The sequence below is a fragment of the Panthera pardus genome, unplaced genomic scaffold, assembly GCF_024362965.1.
Source record: "Panthera pardus isolate Hobbes unplaced genomic scaffold, ASM2436296v1 HiC_scaffold_10, whole genome shotgun sequence".
In the NCBI taxonomy this organism is placed as follows: Eukaryota; Metazoa; Chordata; class Mammalia; order Carnivora; family Felidae; genus Panthera; species Panthera pardus.
In genome coordinates, this window is record NW_026526655.1 from 8,994,870 (window position 1) to 9,011,526 (window position 16,657).

General features: G+C 44.9%; 1 long non-coding RNA gene across 1 annotated transcript in view; it reads left to right on the forward strand.

Moving 5' to 3' along the window:
* LOC109264939 (uncharacterized) overlaps positions 1 to 14,025 on the forward strand; it is a 28,728-nt gene extending 14,703 nt beyond the window's left edge. The window contains exons 2-3 of the long non-coding RNA XR_002078938.2: positions 10,432 to 10,512; positions 13,334 to 14,025. This is a non-coding gene — a long non-coding RNA (uncharacterized LOC109264939). The remainder of the gene's footprint in view (positions 1 to 10,431; positions 10,513 to 13,333) is intronic.
* Positions 14,026 to 16,657: the final 2,632 nt, after the last annotated feature.

Genomic DNA, 16,657 nt, shown 5'->3' on the forward strand with positions numbered 1-16,657 from the left:
CTAAAGCTTTTTAGTTTGATGTAGTCCTGGTTGTTTATTTTTGCTGTTGTTGACCCTACCTGAGGCGACAAATCCAAAAAAATATATTGCTAAGGCTGATGTCCAAGAGTTTACTGCCTATGTTCTTTTTAGGAGTTTTACGGTTTTAGGTCTTACATTTAGGTTGTTAATTCATTTTGGGTTTATTTTTGTATATGGTGTAAGAAAGTGGTCCAGTTTCATTCTTTTCCATGTAGCTATCCAGTTTTCCCAACACCGTTTATTGAAGAGATTCCCTTTTCCCATTGTATATTCTTGCCTCTTTTGCCATAGGTTAACTGATCATATATGTGTGGGTTTGTTTCTGAGGTCTCTGTTCTGTTCCACTGATCTATGTGTCTGTTTTTGTGCCAGTACCATGCTGCTTTGGTTACTCTAGCTTTGTAGGATAGTTTGAAATCTGGCGGTGTGATTCTTCTAGTTTTCTTCTTCTTTTTCAAGATTGCTTTAGCTATTTGGGGTCTTTTGCAGTTCTATATAAATTTTAATATTATTTGTTCTGGTTATGTGAAAAATGTTGTTGGTATTTTGATAAGGATTACAAGTGTCTGTAGATTGCATTGAGTAGTATGGACATTTTAACAATAATAATTCTTCCAATCCATGATCATAGCATATATTTCCATTTATTTGTATCATCTTCAATTTCTTTCTTCAGTGTTTTATAGTTTTCAGAGTATAGGTCTTTCACCTTGGTTAAATTTATTCCTAGTTATTTTATTCTTTTTTGATGTAATTTTAAATGGGATTGTTTTCTTATATTCTCCTTGTGTTTGTCATAGTATATAGAAACACAACAGATTTCTCTATATTCATTTTGTATCTGGCAACTTTACTGAATTCATTAGTGCTAATAGTTTTTGATGGGGTTTTATATATATATAGCATGTCTTTTGCAAATAGTGACAGTTTTACTTCTTCTGTACCAATTTGAATGCATTTTATTTACTTTTCTTGTATTGTTGCTTTGGCTAGGACTTCCAGTACTATGTTGGATAAAAGTGGTGAGAGTGACATCCTTGTCTTGGTCCTGATCTTAGAGGAAATACTTTTAGTTTTGTACTGTTGAGTATGATGTTAGCTGTGGGTTTGTATTTTCACTTTCTTGATAATTTACTTCCATGAACAAAAGTTCTTAATTTTGATGAAGTCCAATTTATCTATTTTTTCTATTCTTGCCCATGCTTTTGGTGTCATATCCGTGAAATAATTGCCAAACCCAGTGTTATGAAGACGTTCCCCAATTTTTTCTTCTAAGAGTTTTAATGTTGGGCTTTTGATCTATTTTGAGTTAATTTTTGTATGTGGGGATTTTGTGCATGTGGATATCCAGTTTTCCTGGCATCTTTTGCTGAAAAGGCTATCTTTTCATTACTTTTTTTCAAAAATTTTTTAATGTTTTATTTTTTGAGAGACAGAGAGAGACAGAGCATTAATGGGGGAGGGGTTGAGAGAGAGGGGGAGACACAGAATCCAAAGCAGGCTCCAGGCTCTGAGCTGTCAGCTCAGAGCCCAATGCAGGGCTCGAACCCACAAACATGAGATCATGACCTGAGCCGAAGTCAGATGCTCAACCAACTGAGCCGCCCAGGAGCCCCTATCTTTTTGTTATTGAATGGTCATGGCACCCTTGTTGAAAATCAACTGACCATATGTATGAAGGTTTATTTCTGGTCTCTCTAGTCTATTTTACTTGTCCATATGTCTGTACTTATGCCAGTGCCATACTGTTTCAATTACTGTAGCTTTGCATTGCTAGCTTTGAACTTCATTCTTTTTCAAGACTGTTTTAGCTATTCAAAGCTATGAAAAAGGCTTTTGGAATTTTTGTAAGAATTGTGATAAATCTATAGACTGCTTTGGGTAGTGTTGACATCATAAAATGTTAAGTCTCCCAATCCATGAACATGGGATTTCTTTCCATTTATTTAAGTCTTCATTAATTTCTTTCAGCAATGTTTTATAGTTTTTAGGAAGTCTTTCACTTCCTTAGAGTTATGTTTAAGTACTTACTTCTTTTAGATGATTTTGCTTCCTTAACTTTTTTTTTTAACTGTTGGAGGATAACTCTCAGCTGTGGGTCAGCCTGAAGAAAAAGCTTAAGGTCTTTTCAGGTCTTCTCTGAGCCTGCATCTGTCCATGGGCAGATGTGCAGTGGCCTTCTAAACTCCCCTGTATATGGTTGCTTTTGAATGTCTGAATCTTAAATGTCTGGCTTCCAAAAGGGAAGTAAGGGAGAAAAAACCCAAACAAAAAACCAGATGCAGCTCCTTAAGTCCCCAGGAAGCCACCCCAACCAGTGGGGCTGCAATAATGGCTGCTTCTGTGCTGATACCTCAGCAATGAGAAGCTGTCATCAACAATCAGAACACAGAACCCTAATATTTGGAGGACCAGTTCCTTATCGGCCACCCTGGCTGCAACAAGCTACCCTAGGAATGTGAGCACAGCTGCCTGCTACTGGGCTTGGGGCTCAGGGATAGGCCGCTGCTGTAGGCTGAAATATATAAGCTAAATATATAGGCTACAGGCTGATATTGACCAAAGTTAGCCACACTTTCTTGGTCAAGCTTTCTCCTGGAAGCTGCAAACATTCAAATAGACTGCAAAGTTCCAAAGTAGTGACTTCTGACAGTTTCTGCTAGGACAGTTGTTGTCTGAGTGGAGAGACAGATTTCTGGCACTTCCTATTTTGCTATCTTTCCTGACATCCCCTCCCATTGTCAAGTCCCATAGTAAAATTGAGGAACCAGAATGAAATCTCCCCTCATTTTTAGGTTAGTCTCCCAAGGAAATTATAACCCCAAAGGTCCCTCTGGCTGATATCCTGGTTCTGCTCAGACTCAGCTGCAGAGGACTGGGTGCAGTCCAGATTCTCGCCGCTCTGGCTGCAGCAGCCTGTGCTCTTTGGGAAATGTGGTTCTTAGCACTACTAATCCAGGTGCATCAACCCGTGGTCTCTTACGTGTCCCGCATTTCCAAATTCCAAGAGGCAAGAGGGTTACCAGAACTAAGAAGAATATTACAAGCCTGGTTCCAACCCACAAAAGAAAAAAAAAAACCCACAGAAGTTAATTTGTAGTCAAGCCAACAATGTGAGAATTCCCTGATTCCAGGACCCTTACAGCCACAGACTCTAGCAAAGACTTCCTCTTATCTGAGGTGTGGGGAACAGACAGGTCAAACTATAGAGGGAAGGAAAGTTACCAGTCAGTGCTGAGGGTCCATTGCAGAACTTAATTTTAACTGGGGATAGCTTCTACTTGAAGGCCAATTGTGGCACATAAGTTTCCCAGATCCTGGGGGAAATCTGCCTATTTGAACAACTTCCTTTTTCAGAAAGTGACATTTGTCCTCTTGCCAGTTTTGTAAATTTTCAGTGTTCAGCCCTGTTCCCAAGGCTTCTTGTGATTCCCTTTCCCCATGCAGAATCCACATTGGTTATTTAAAACCTTTTGATTTCTATTTGCCTTATGAGCCCTGTGTTCTGGCACACAATGATGAGTCAGTGTTTGACCTGTCCAGGGAAGCAGTTTCATTTATACAAGGCACATCTCCAAGCAGAGGCTATTGCTATGTATCTTCCTTGGTTTTTGTGGGGATTTGAGGGCATCTTATAATAATACCTTCTATATGCTACAGTTCAAAGCCACTTGAGAGAGAAGAAGTCAGGTAGTTGGAGATCATAACATCAGTTTATTATGAATCAAAACTAGGTTGGATGATATGGCTTAGATATGTCACAGCAATGAGTTTCCTCATACTGGGCTCCATGATTAGGGACCTCACTGTAGCCGGGTAGGGCCTACTCTCACAATGCCTACACCTGGGGCACCAGACTAGAGGCCTTCTCTATGCTCCCAGTCTGGCTCCAGAGAGACAGGCAGGAAGAGACCACACTTTATAGCCTGTGCTTTTCCTCCTTACCACTTACCGCTCAGGGGAAGGAAGAGGGTGCAGGGAAGGATGAGGAGTATCATGCTGACTGATGTCCCTCTCCTGGAAAGAGGAGGCATGGGGAGCTGGAAATGAATGTCCCCAGCCAAATTCCCCAGGCTACTTCCTACTCTGTGCTTCCAATTCTCATTCATAAGAGGAAGCCTGGACCCTTTATTCTGTAGCTATAGTGGCCACTGCTCCTGCTGTTGCCTCCTACCTTGAAATCTGCAGGCCCAGGGAGCCCCCTGCTCTAGATAATAAAGCCCTTGTCTCAGCTTGGACCCATCCTTAAATACAGAACCCTGAGCTGAAGCTGCTCTTGGCAAAGCCTACCAAGATGGTTATTTCAGTGGTCCAGTAAGGACCAACATAACTGCTGGCCCAGGCTTTACACCAGCCTCAAATCTTCCTCTGTTTCTGAATGTTCCAGGCTTTGAATAATCTGGGCTCTCCCTGTGGGGGCAGAAATGTGACAAGCCATGAAAAGGCCTCCCGTATGACACACTTCCTTCAAGTTCCAGCAGAGTCTTCAAAGTTCAACCTGCTTCTTATGTTCTGTCCTTGTCTTCTATGTGTGGGTCTGATGCTGTTTCTGAGAGCAGGACATCTTTTTTCTTTCCTATCCTTCATGTCTTGACCACGGGGCCAAAACCTAGTTCTTAAACAGAGCTCTTTTTATTTCATAACCCTTTTTTCTTCACATATTGCATTTTGAGGATTTTAAAAGTTAGGGCACTCTCTGTTACAAGTTAACAAATACCTTGGCTCAAATTGAGAACACATTTTAACTTTCATAATGGAAAATCTAGCGGCAAGACCCAGGTTTCAGGGTTGGTTGATTCAGTGGCCCAATGATGTCATCCATCATCTGGGTATTTTACATCTTTCTGCTCTGATGCCTCAGCACCAACTTCCACCTAGGGTTGTTGGTTCCTCTGGGGGTGGGAGGTGTAAGATGGCTACCAGCAGCAACTGGGTAACATGCTGCCTTGTTTAGAGTCACATGGGATGAAAGACTGGCTGGTTTTACACAGAAGCAGTAGGAAAACTTCTAGCAACTCACTGATCCAAACTGACTTAGTCCTGGCCATCCATGAACCAGTGACTAGAAAGGCAGAGGAATGGATTCCTGCCACTGGAATGGAGTGAGGGTCTGGGGCAGAGGAGTTTTGGGGAGCCAATGAGAATGCTCCCTTTCCCTGAGCTGAGTACTCCCAACATAGATATTTCAATCTCCTTAGCATGTAGTTTGTGTTTTGTGTTGATTCTACTGAGATTTCCTCTACCTCAGCCAAGAATCTGATGTATCTCCTATAGCATATGGATCCTCGTTGCTTTTTATCTGTCTGCTAATACAGCCACCACATTGCCAGGACTGAAACAAGCAATCAGTTCTCTGTAGTTCACTCCATAGCCACCCCTCTCCAATGGGGGCACATGGTTCCTCCAAGGGAGGAGGGAAGATGGGGGTTGAGATAACCTCCACCTTCACTCTTTGAACCTGGTTGGAGTTCCAAAGAATTTAAAGACCAACAGAAGTTGAGATAGTTTATATTGAATGTCCACCCATCCCCAGCTTGAATAGCCCGAAGACCAAAGAGGTGTGTGTTTCTCGATGCGGGGTCTATGGACCACCAAATCGGAGCCACAGTCCCACCAAATCTCTCATATTCTGGTTTTATTTCATGTTCCCCCTTTCATTTTATTTTTTTCCAATTTATATTTAACTTCTACTTACATATTTTAAGTATTTTGAAGACACTTTAAATGCTTTGCTGAAATGATGGCAGAGTATACGTGAAAATAAATCTTTGTGCCCATATTACATTGTCTTACACTTGATCTTAGCCAAAAGGCCAAGAAGCGATCCATATTACGTTGTCTTAATAGCAAGTTAAACATTGTTATTCTTTTTCAAGATTGTCTTGACTAAGCTTGCCTTTTTGCATTTCCATTTATATTTTAAAATCAGTTGGTCAATTTCCACAAAAGTTTTACTTGAAACCAACATTTTATTGAGCTCTCTCTACTCCTCAGTAATCTATTCCAGCAGATTTTCTCTTTGACACAAACATCACAGACAGGGAGGTATGACCAGCATTCCACCCAACGCCCTCCATATAACCAATCCATGAGAGGAAGGCTCTTTCTCTGGGACAGGCCACCACAGAGCAGGCTGGGGTCAGGAGTAGAGCAGGTCCAGCCAGGTTTTATTGGGGCAGCTAACCAGGAACAACACCAGAGGTGTAATGAATTCATGTTTTTACAAAAAGACAAGTATGACACCTCAGTAGTGTCCTTCAGTAGTGACACTCAGAGTTCAAACATAAGAAGGGGATCAGAAAACAGTTAACAAATGCAACAAACCAAAGGCCCCCTTCAGGGTGGTGGTCAAGGACGAGGAGCTAGCCCTGCCCCCCAACCCTGTCCCAATGCACTGACCTGCTGTGTAGTCACTGCAGGAGGTGGAGCCCCAGCTGAGAGGCGGCACCAGCTCTAGCTCCACAGGTAGCACCAACTCCCACCATGATTGGGGGACACCCTGTTCCTGAGGATCAGGAAGTTCCAGAACCTTATGCTCTCCCTGGGTTTGGAGGCCATTGATAAAACTTCTAAAGGTACTCCTCAAGCCCTTCTGGCTTCAGGTGAAGGCCAAGGTGGGGAGCATGGCCATTATGGAGAGCTCAGCAATGGGGGATGGCATCAATCTTAATTCTGTCTAATCCATTTGAAGGCCAGTCACAGGGCCACATTGCTGGATGTCACTGTGAGAGGAGGACTTTCAATGGATGTTATCCTTGAGATTGGTCATTCTGAGACTTCTCCAGGGTCTAGGATATGCTCATACAGAAAAGCGCCCCCCAAAAAAGAGGCACCCAGAGAGAGGTTCTGCTTGAGACATTTCTTTTCTTGCATTGGTGATGGTGGTGTTGATGGTGGCGGTGGGCAGAGCACTGGAGCCAGGAGGCCTGTTGTCTGCCTCAACTTGCATTTTATTGAAATTAAGTTGGATTTATAGGTTAGTTGGGGAGAGTTTATATTTTAACAATATTTAGACTTCAAGTGCATAAAAGGTGGATTCTGTACCTGACAGTCAGAGGCAGACGGTGCAGTTCCCGACACCCTAAACAGAGGAATTGGAATTTTATTTTCATAACAAGGAAGTACCAGCAGTTCTTAAGCAAGGGGAAGAAAGAAAAAGAAGCTAAAATAATGTATGGAGTGTATTAGTGAAAATAGTGGATTGATTAAAATAAGAACAATATAATTTCTATACTAATATCTGAGTTAGAGAAAGGAATAGAGAGAATCAAACACCTGGGTGCAAATTTCAAGTCAATGATTTTTAAAAGTTTTTTTGAGATAAATTTACATACCTTAGGTCAATTTATTTGCAACCAGAATGCCCTGGGCCATGGGAATTAAGGGAATGGCAGTTACCTGTCAACTGCCTACATCTCAGGGGCTCTGATCGTCTCCTTGGACTGCAGGGACTCCCCTTTCCAGATTCACTGTCCACATCACACGTGTTAGGTTCCAGGGCTCCCCGAGCTGGGGTAACCTGTACCTACACTCGTTGCCGCCCACCTTCCTGCGGAGGTGGCAGCTGTCACCTCCCGGACGCTGTTGTCCCCGGGAGCTGTGGGTCAGCGACCCAAAGCCAAGATTCTGGGGGCTGTGGCCCGAGTGCGGCACCCTCTCCTGCTCCCCAATCCCCACCTTCATCTGGTGCTCAGAGGCCCCTGAGCCCCCACGGGACCCTCTACGCACAAGCCCCCTTCACCTTTCCCTTTGTTCTCTCATATCTTCCACCTGGTCTACCCAGGATCTGAGGCCACGTCCTGGGATGACGAAGCACCCGTGGCTCCCACCGTTTAGTGGAACTCAACCTCCCCCAAGGGGCGCTGCCCTAGGAGGAGCTTCTGCCATTGGCCCTGGGCAGTGGGTCTCCTCCTCCTTGGCGCCTCCCCCTCCTCCCTGGCACCTCTTCCTCCCCGGACTCCCCGCAGACACGCCTCCCCCACCCAGGCTTCCTGGTTGATTTCCTTCCTCCCATGTGTGCTGGGTCACCAGCTGGCAGGGGTGCTGGGCTGGTGTCCCAGCCACCGGAGGCCCTGGGGTGGGTGTCTGGGGTCGTCCTCCAGCGCTGCAATCTGCTCTGTGATCAGAGCTGCAGAGTGTCCTTTGTTCCTGGGACCTGGGCCCCCGAGAGGTCTGTCTGGGTTCCTGCTGGTGTCCTCAGCTTTGTGTCTTTGGGAAGCCCTCACCCTCCCTGCTCTAATCCTCCTCTTGTCTAGCAGCATCTTTAAAGTAGCTAGGCTTTCTCTTTCATACCCAGGGATCTCTCTAGGAACCTAGCTCTTCTGAAGAAATCCTCTGTTCCTTTGAACAGTTCACAGAGACATTCCACTTACAGAATTTATATTGAGATAAGCTTTCCCTTCTCCCTGGTCATCTTGTTGGGTGACTAATTACTATTTATAACTTTCCCACTGTTCCATAATCCTTAAACCTGACAGTCTCATCACTTATAAGATGTGTGTGTGTGTGTGTGTGTGTGTGTGTGTTCTCTTCGATGTCCCAGGGAAAGGAGCAAGCAACACCAAGTCAGGAGCCACTGAGATTAACTGATCCAGGGTCCGGAAGTCCCCACTGAAGTACATGGATTCTTGGGGAGGGGTCCAAATATGTAACTATGAGGTGGTATCCCTGATCACTTGGGTGCAATCACTAATTAGTTTTTCCTCTGTTTAGTAATGGAAGACCAATATTTCCCCCAGGAAAGTGAGAGAGAGGAGACACAAAAAATGCCCAGCACACAGCCAAGTTGTGAACAAGGCAATTATAACAGAATACAGTTTTCTGGCTCAAGAAGGGTGACTGTGGTACTGGAGAAGGAATCCAGAGGGGATGGGGAAGGTAGATGAGTGTGGCTTTGAATCGATTCCAAAATGGCATGACTCTGTTTGGAATCCAAGACCGCAAAAGGTGGCAAAGAGAGGATTTCTGCCCAGTAACCTGGAGAGTGGATAAGAACCTAACTGTGAATTATGAGTTTCCGGAGGTGACCTTCAGTGTGAAGTTGTGAAGGGCTAAGAGCTCATGGTCAACGTCAAAGAGAAGACCCTTGATGATGGTAGAAGGGACCGATCTCAATATGGGAGATGTCGTTCAAGAGCCCGGATATTCAAGAAGTCCAGTCACATAGAGAGAGATAAGAGGAAGTGGTAGAAAGGTGGAGGGAAGCATGTGGGTATTTTGAGAGAGAGGGAAGGAGGGGAAATGAAAGGCAGAGAAGAAAGGGTTAAAAGATACAATAGAATGAACCATATTATTAATATCTCACTGGTTGACCGTTTACTCTGGCAGTTGTGGGTTTAACGCTCAGGCTACCGCCGGCAGTTTGCATTGCTTATGTGCCCATTTTGCAGATAAAGAAACTGAAATCTAGAGACCATGTGCATAGTTGGCCTGGGGTCAAATGAGCAAGGGTGAACCCGGGCATTCTGAACCCAGTGTGTGTGTGTGTGTGTGTGTGTGTGTGTGTGTGTGTTTTAATTTTTTAAATGTTTTTATTTATTTTTGAGAGAGAGAGAGAGACAGAGTGTGAGTGGGGGAGGGGCAGAGAGAGAGGGAGACACAGAATTCGAAGCAGGCTCCAGGTCCGAGCTGTCAGCACAGAGCCCAATGCGGGGCTCAGACTCACAACCACGAGACCATGACCTGAACTGAAGTCAGATGCTTAACCAACTCAGCCATCTAGGCACCCCTGTTTCTGTGTTTTAATGGGGGTAAAATTCACATAGTGTAAAATTAACTATTTTAAAGTGTACAGTTTAGTGACATTTGGTGAATTGATAATGTTGTGCAACTGTCACCTCCATCTAGTTCCAAAACACTTCAGTCACCTCCAAAGGCAACCCAATCTTATTCCTCATTCCTGTCTTTCCACTGTCAAGAGCCGTTGATATAACTAAAAGGTGTATCTTCTCATGTCTGTGTGTTGAATGGGGGAAATCAGAAAGACAGAAAGAAAGGGAACAGAGCCAGACATGGAAGATGGGAAGATGCAGAGGAAGAGAGCTGGGAAGGAAAATGGAGCGAGCAGGGACTGAGCAGAGAGTGTCGCAGGAGGGAAAAGTGAGACAAAAACACAAGGAGACAGAAGACAGCGGAATCCAGGATGCAGAAATATTTTCCTAGAATAGACCCAGCAGTGCCTGGGTGTTGGATTCTGGTGGAAAATTGAGGGAGGGAGGAAGGTAGTGAGGTCTGATGTGATGGAAAGAAGAACAGGGCTTGCTTGGATTTTGAGTGGAGTCTTGGAGCAGGAAGAATATTTCTTCACAAGGAGCAGCTCACCTTTTTTTTCCAACCTCAGAGCTCAGTGTGGCCACAGTTTGTTCCCTGGCCACTGGCTCTGGGTTCTCCTTTCCTTTTCTCTCTCTTCAGTGCCTGGTGAATCTAAAGTTTTAGGAATGCAGAAGGAGAGGAGGTCAGAGAAAGTGTGTGGCTTGCTGGATGGTGAACAAGGTAACTATGATGGAATCCCATATTTTAAATAACCAGTTACCTGGACGGCTCATTATGTGGAGCGGGGAGTGGCCATACACTTGAGCCCAGCCTCTGGCCACTTTCTAAGGTGTGAGGGAGGCATGCATGCATGTGAGACCCGTGGAGGGCCTAGGGGATGAAATTTTTTTAATGTTTATTTTTTTTTATTTTGAGAGGTGGGGGAAGGGCAGAGAGAGAGAGAGAGAGAGAGAGAGAGAGGGAGAGAGAGAATCCCAAGTAGGCTCCAAACTCAGCACAGAGCCTGATGTGGGGCTAGATCTCATGACCGACCATGAGATCAAGACCTGAGTCGAGGGGCACCTGGGTGACTGAGTTGGTTAAACGTCAACTCTTGGTTTCAGTTCAGGTCATGATCTCACAGTTCATGAGTTCAAGTCCCACGTGAGGCTCTGTGCTCAGTGCAGAGCTTGCTTGGGATTCTCAACCTCTCCCTCTCTCTTTGCCCCTCCCCTGCTTTCATGTGTGTGCACACACACTCCCTCTCTCTCAAAATAAATACATAGACTCAAAAAAAAAAAAAAAAAAAAAAGAAGACCTGAGCAGAAATCAAGAGTCAGATGCCTAACCCACTGAACCACCCAGGCACCCTGGGGTTGGGGGGGATGAAATTTAAAGAGAACCCTAGAGTAGGTGCCTCTTTAAACTTGTTGCCTTAGGCCTCGTGTTTGCTTCTCCTACAAGAGGCAAGAGGGAAAGGGGAACTAAAGTTCTCAGTGGAGAAAGGTGCGCTGTGTGGAGGAGAGTGTGGAAAGATAGATTGATAGGACCGTCCAACAGGAATTATAGGAGCAAGTGCGGTTTTACCAAAACGGACGTGAGATCCAAACTTCTCCCAGTTGGCAGAGGTGTGGCAGGGAAAGAACTTTATCCTACTTGTCAGAAGCTGTCACAGGAACTGGAAATAATGTATGTGATGGTCAGATGGACCAGTCAGTGAGATCGCTGTAGAAGACCCTAGAGGGAGAGGTGGGAAAGGGGCTCTGAGGTCTGGTCAAAGCCCAGTGAGAGACCTGGAGTGACGGAGGGACCCAACCTTTGAGATGAGGACAACACAGGACAAGGATTGGGAGTGTGGATGGTGAGCCTAAGAGTAAACAGAGGTGGAGGAGGGATGTGAGGCGCACAGCAGAGAGGAGATAAACTGACAATTCACACCAGACACAGGGACAAAGATTATATGGAGAGAGTAGGGGACAAAGTAAATGCCAAGGAAAGGGAAAGTAGGAGAGGGACGCAGAGAAGCCCTGAAGACCCGACGTTCAATGGGAGTGAATGAAGCGTTGCTGGAGGTCAGTGAGGCAGGGAGAGAGGAGACACCATGGGACATCAGGGGGAGAAGCTTCTGCCACAGGGGGGCCATCCCTGTAACAGTGAGTTTTCAGAACCCTAAATGCTGGACACATGTTTTGGCAAACACTACATTACTGATGTATGGAAAATTCTACAGAAGTGGTTCTAAGAAGTATTATTAATGTAGACATGTATTAAACTCCCTTTGCAGAAAAGAACACAAGAATAAACACAAAATTCAGCCAAGATCATTTTCAATGAGCGAATGAGAAGAGCAGGTTAAGAGAAAAGAGGAAAAACAAAAAGGTAGAATTCAGGGTAAAAAGGAAAGCCCTTGAGAGATGGAGAGAGAAGGGCACAGAGGTACGGACACACTTCTCAGGTGGACTGAGGAGAGAGGGGGGACAAGGGGTCTATGAGGGAGACAGCTGAGGGGTCTTTATGGATCATTATATATCCCAGGGGCAGAGCTATCCAGATACAAAAATCTAGTACAGTCTTGTGTTGTGGGTCTGGTGGATATACAGAAGACAATTTCATCTTGTCACCCCAAAATTAACCAAGAGGGCCAGCCAGCAAGGACAGCATATGGCCAAGCACCTGAAATAATCAGTAAGGCTGGCTGAGGGAGTCTGATGTGGTGATGCTGTGTGTGTTGCAGCACAGTGTCAGAAGGTGGCCCAGGAAGGCAGGAGAGGGAGACCGGTGCACAGCAAAGGGGCTCTTGCCCAACAGAGGAAAGTTGGGCGTGGAGTGGGGATGTACTGAAATGGGGGGGGGGGTCTACAGGGATGTGTAGAGCAAGATGGCAAGAAGAGATGAGGGGACAAAAGGCACATCAGGTCATAAGAGGCAGAAATGGAAAGCCCTGAAGAGAAAACACTCCGAGGCTGAGAAGAGGATAAGGAACCACGAGAAAGAGAGGCAGAGGCGGGGAAATGGGGAGAGACAGCTGGAAGGGGAAAAAAGAGTGAGTGGCCAGAAAATGGGGAGCAAGATGAGCAAAACTGGCTGCTTCGGCCACTTGTCCTTACACAGCGTCCGGTGAGAATGACTGGAGCACCATCAACTTATGGGCCACAGGATTCCTTGAGAAGATGGCACCATCTGGAGCAGGGACATTCCTGTCCGGAAGTTACCCAAGCAGCCGGATCTTTCCTGGTGTCCCCTTATTATGGGGTTTCCTGTTGGTTCCTTGTCCCCATGTTAAAACCGTAAAGGGGGGGCGCCTGGGTGGCGCAGTCGGTTGAGCGGCCGACTTCAGCCAGGTCACGATCTCACGGTCCGTGAGTTCGAGCCCCGCGTCGGGCTCTGGGCTGATGGCTCAGAGCCTGGAGCCTGTTTCCGATTCTGTGTCTCCCTCTTTCTCTGTCCCTCCCCCGTTCATGCTCTGTCTCTCTCTGTCCCAAAAATAAATAAAAAAAATTAAAAAACAAAACAAACAAAAAAAAAAAACCAAAACCGTAAGGGGTTTTGTTTCTTTGTGCAGTGATCAGCAGTGAATCCAGCGAGGAGGAAGAGCTCCCTAAGCTCTGAGCTCAGCACAGGGACGGGAACATGGGCCGGATGAGGAGGGCGAGGCTGGTGACTTGGGGCTGCAGACCATCAGACATCTGAATTCGGAGCTCCTGCTTCCCGATGTGCTGTACTTGAGCGCGCTCTACAGCCAGTGGTTCTGTCCACCCTGGAAACACATTCTCTGCATTTACCTCATGTGCCATTTTGGGAAACGTGAGAGACAAGGCCCTATTCATTGAGCATGTGTGCTCATATATAAATGTCAGAGTAGAAACAAACCAGCGTATCTCTGTTTGTTTTTTCTTTCACGCCATCATGCCTGTTGTGGTGTAACAAAAAATAGGTACTTGGTCTTTGTCCCCAGTTCCTGGCACAGAGCTCCCCAAACCCTTGGAATTTCCTGAGTGATAAGAGTGTCTTTATGCTAATTAGAAGGTTAGAACTTTCAGCCCCACCCCTTGACCTCTGGGGAGAAAAGAGGTGGGCCGTTAAGTTCAATCACCAATGGCCAATGATTTAATCAATCACGCTTACATAATGAAACCTTGATTTTAAAAAAAACCCTTGAACAGTGGGGTCAGGGGCCCCCGACTTGGTAAGTACACTGATGCGCTGGGAGGGTTGGTTGCATGCTGGAGAGGGCATGGAAGCTCTGCACCCCCCCCCCCATCCCCATACTCTGCCCTATGCATCTCTTCCATTTGGTTGTTCTTGAGTTGTATTCTTTATAATAAAACTGTAATCATAAGCAGAGCACTTTCCTGAGTTCTCTGAGTCATTCTAGCAAATTATTAGACCTGGGGGGCATCATGGGAACCCCCAAATTTATAATTTGCAGGTGGAAACATGGGTAGCTTGGCCCCCATTTGTAGCTGGTGTCTGAAAGGGGGGCAGTCACATAAGACCGAGCCCTTCTGCTGTGTGGTCTGTGAAAACTCTGGGCAGTTAGTGTCAAAATGGAATTGAATTGTTCAACACCCAGTTGGTGGTGAAGAGCTGGAGAATTGACTGGTGTTGGAATGACCTAATTCCCATTGGAAAAGACACTGCACAGTTGGTGTCAGAAAAAAACCACACACACACAACTATTCCTACTCATGGCTTCAATTTAGGTACTGATTTCTGCCTTAACTAACCCCCATCATCTGTAGATCACGAAAAAGGTAAATAATTTTTGATTGTTTTGATACACATATTGTTATATGAAACTTGGAAATATCTAAAAAGCCCAACTAAGTCCTTCCGACAGGAGTTCTCCAGCATGCCATTAGCTTATACTCCAAAAATAATTTTGGAAATAATATCTCGTAATTCTGAAACATCAGTAAGGAGTAGGTGGAATAACTTTTACTGTCCTTGTTTTATAGATGAGGCAACTCTAGCACATAAATATTTAAGAACCTTTTCCAAAGTCAGATGGAGAGTTAAAGGCAGAGTCAGAACCGTTGTTCCGGATGCTCTGATTTCAATATAGCAGATGTGTTCCCTTTAGAAGGAAGAAAGGGGGAAAACCAATCAGACACATCTGCAAGTGTTCGTTGTTACAGGATTTATAACTTTTTAAACAATTTTTTTAACATTTATTTATTTTTGAGACAGAGAGCGACAGAGCATGAGCAGGGGAGGGTCAGAGAGAGAGGGAGACACAGAACGCGAAGCAGGCTCCAGGCTCTGAGCGGTCAGCCCAGAGCCCGACGCGGGGCTCGAACTCACGGAGTGGGAGATCATGACCTGAGCCGAAGTCGGATGCTTAACCGACTGAGCCATCCAGGCGCCCCCAAGATTTATAACTTTTATCAAGCAGTTACTGTTTCTCTTCCATGGATTTTATGAACAAAATTAATTTGAAAATATACACCATGTGTAATAGCAAATAAGATAACTTAATGTCAAAATGCACATTTTTTTCCAACAAAAAGATTCATTTTAATTGTTTGTTATATTTTTCATAAGCAAAAACTAAGTTTATTTTTCTCACCGTCTGTTTTTAACAAATGTGTATTTTCTTGAACACTAGAAGTCTATTTGTTACTCATGGAAACAGGTTCTGGGTTGGCGAGGGGGGCTGAGTAGGGCTGGGGGCAAGGAGGGAGGGGGCAGGGCTCTGATCCACACACTCATTCTGGGATCCATCTTCCGGTGTTGCCCTGGTCAAGAAATCGAGGCAGAGGAAATGTGTAGGGATTAGTTGGAAGGATAAGAAACAGAAAAGCGAGGTGTTAGGAAAGGCAGAGCGATATATAGCAAAACTGCCCAACTTGGGGGAATTTTCTCAGCTACTGGTGATGGCGACAGAAACAGTGTTAACCAAAACCAAGGGGGTCTGTTGAATTCAAAGAGCAGACTGGGGTTCCAAGAGTTTAATCATATTCCCTGGTCTTTCCTCATAGTTTTCTTAAGGAGTTTCTTTTTATGTTGGCTCCTTGCCTGCACACTGTGGATCTGATTGCTCTGTGCACACACAGCAGCCTCCTGGAGGGGAGGACTGCAGAGGAGACCAGGAGCCTCTAGGTCACCCCGTGGAATCATCAGCAGGAAATTCAAAGGGACTCTGGAGCATTAAGAAACAGAGAATTATATAGTTGGTAAAAAGGAATGTCCAAGTAAGATTGCTAAATTAGGTGTACAGCTGGTTAATTTCTATAGAGGAATAAATATCACCTTTGCAGTTAACTTCTCTACAAGCCCATAAAGCTATAGCAGTGTATTAATTTCTACAGTTTACCTCTAACCTTACCAGGCTATTAACTGTCTGAGCCTTTATAAGTTGTAAGTTGTTGAAAACATGAATACACACTTCTCTAAAGAAGACATCCGGATGGCCAACAGGCACATGAAAAGATGCTCAACGTCGCTCCTCATCAGGGAAATACAAATCAAAACCACACTCAGATATCACCTCACGCCAGTCAGAGTGGCTAAAACGAATGAATCAGGAGACTATAGATGCTGGAGAGGATGTGGAGAAATGGGAACCTTCTTGTACTCTTGGTGGGAATGCAAACTGGTGCAGCCACTCTGGAAAATAGTGTAGAGGTTCCTCAAAAAATTAAAAATAGACCTACCCTATGACCCAGCAATAGCACTGCTAGGAATTTACCCAAGGGATACAGGAGTGCTGATGCATAGGGGCACTTGTACCCCAATGTTTACAGCAGCACTTTCAACAATAGCCAAATTATGGAAAGAGCCTAAATGTCCATCAACTGATGAATGAATAAAGAAGTTGTGGTTTATATATACAATGGAATACTACTTGGCAATGAGAAAGAATGAAATATGGCCTTTTGCAGCA